Source organism: Lytechinus pictus, chromosome 10 (assembly GCF_037042905.1).
Source record: "Lytechinus pictus isolate F3 Inbred chromosome 10, Lp3.0, whole genome shotgun sequence".
NCBI classification, from domain to species: domain Eukaryota; kingdom Metazoa; phylum Echinodermata; class Echinoidea; order Temnopleuroida; family Toxopneustidae; genus Lytechinus; species Lytechinus pictus.
The window spans coordinates 106,030-108,888 of record NC_087254.1 but is presented as its reverse complement, the minus strand read 5'-3'; positions in this window follow the sequence as shown (position 1 = coordinate 108,888).

The following is a 2,859-nucleotide window of genomic DNA, read 5'->3' as shown; positions in this document are numbered from 1 at the left end:
GAAATGATAGATCATGGTCGACTTTCCTCTTTCAGCATATCTTCTGTATTTTTATCATCATCACAATCCCTTTTTTCATTATTGCCATGTTTATCAACATATTCATCATCATAATTGTCTTTAATATGGTTCTCATTTTCCAAGTATGTTTATCAAGGTAGCACAAATATCTCAACATTCCAGCTTATCATTATGTGTGTGCGTGTGTAATTAAGTTTATACAGACGTGTATCAATCAGATATGATTATTTACGCCCGAGACCGACCTTTAACGTCAACGTCCGATAGACGTGACTAGGGCCCGAACCTCGAACATCTGCAGCAATTTATAACTTCCTCAATGTAGCTTAGATTACAGGCGCACGTCACAACGCCCATGCAATTAACTTCTGATATAAGTGGTGATGACGTCTCAAGATGGCGGTATACCACTAATCACAATGGAATTGTTCGTTGCTTTTTAAAGAAAAATTCATACTTTATGTTGTTCTATCAGTTGTAAAACAACAGTAGATTTTTTTTGGAAAAGAAAGGAAAAAAAGGGGGAAAGGGGAACAGAGGATCAGGTACATGGTCTAAAATAATTGTCATCGCTGTCATTATCATGATCATCATTATAAGTGATTAAAGGCAAGGGAGCACCGCCTTTACACTTTAGTGATAAAAAAAGAAAGTACTCCTCCGCCCCCCCCCCCAATAAAAGCGGGGAAAAAGGAAACGTAAAAGAGGTGCGTTAAAGGACAAGTACTTCATTTTTCCCATTTTTGACATCATTTTGTCCCTCATTGTATTAAGTCTCGACCTTCCCCACTTTTTTTTTTTTAATCATCCTTGGATTTTTTCCATATTTTTTCTATTATTCAAATGATTTGCCATGATAACAATACAATTGTTCGGATGATAATAAACAACTTTATTCAAAGTGACCCAGGACAGACTTTAATTACATTATTTACGGGTGCTAATGTCCTCCAGGTGGTCTCTTCTCTGACAAAGGTACTGATTCACAGTCAACAAATTAAAGGGTCTGAAGCATTCATGGGCAGGGATTTGCGTGGTAGACAATGAGACTGACAGGCAATGGTTCATAAACCTTTCTCTTTCAAATAAGTGCACGAGTGGTGAGGAGTCACTCAATTCTTGGAAGTCTTTTGTTTAGAGTGATGATAAACTTGACATCAAAGACTAAATTGGGGAGGGAGCTTTACATAGCTTTGACACATGTTCAATTATTTAAATTTCAAGAGTGCTTATTTAGTTCTCATGATCAAAGTTGTCAATAAAATAAAATTTCTAAATTATCATTATCATCATCATAATCATTATCATCATAATCATTATCATCATCATAATCATTATCATCATCATCACTATCACCATCATCATCATCATCATCACCATCATTATCATTATCATCACCATTATCTTCTTAATTATCAATTCAAACATCAACTGAATTTTATTACTTCATTTAATACTTCACTATTATAATCATGATTATCATTATCACAGATTATTTCCATTTCCTATGCACTTTTTTTTAGCAAAAGGATCATGATAATGATCATGATCATCATCACTATCACCATCATCATCATCATCAACATTATCATTATCATCACCATTATCATCTTAATTATTATCAATTCAAACATCAACCAAATTTTATTACTTCATTTAATACTTCACTATTATAATCATGATTATCATTATCACAGATTATTTCCATTTCCTATGCTCTTTTCTTTTAGGAAAAGGATAATGATAATGATCATGATAATGCTGTTGATGACCATGATGATAATGATGATATTCATGATCATTATTGTTATATTGCTCATCTCTGGTACATATTTAATGGTCACGAACATATTGATGATCATGATGATGATGACATCAATTATGATGACGTTTTTAATGACTATTCATGTATGCTTAAAAAAAAAAAAGAAGATAAAAAAGAAAAAGAAAAGAAAGAAAACCAATACGAGAGAGACAGAGAGAGAGAGAGGTTAAAAAAAAGAGGAAAGATTTTCTTTCTCTCTTTCTCATCGTTTTTTAACATTACCATCATCACCATCATTCTCTATTTTATCATGGTCACAAGCTGCATTGATCTTAGTTTATTCCGATTTGTTGATTACTTTCATTCGTAACATAATCACTATCAATTTCTTCTCGAAAATTTTCATCGCCGTATCATTTTATGATATATTTGCCATTATCAAATGTTTGGGGCAAAAACCTCCTACCAACCACCAATGAAGTCCGTTGAAAAAGAGAGAAAAGAAACAAATAAAAGAGGAAAATAGAAATGATAGATCATGGTTGACTTTCCTGTTTCAGCATATCTAATGTATTGTTATCATCATCACAATCCCTTTTTTTTTCATTATTGCCATGATTATCAACATATTCATCATCATATTGTCTTTAATCAAATAAAATTTCTAAATTGTTTTTCCTGTTTGTAGACAAGTGTTTTGATGATATTAAACATTATTATTCATTATAATACCCAGCATTTATCACCAAGGGCTGGTATCCTCCAGCTGCTCCGTTCACTAACAATTTCAGGGATAAACATGGTCAGCACATTACTCACAGGGGCTATAGCATTTACAGACACCAGACTTGTAAATTATGATCATCAACATCGCCATTATCATTACCACTACCATAATCATCATTCACCATTAAACCACCATGACCTTCTTTGCTATTATTACCTAATCTCTTTCACTGTTTTTTTTTTTTTTCAGGCTTATGGTGTGGTTATTACTTTAAGTACAATGATAAGAGGAAATAATTTCAAAATTTAAGGAAAAATTGAATTTACTGCATCACACTAAAAGAAAA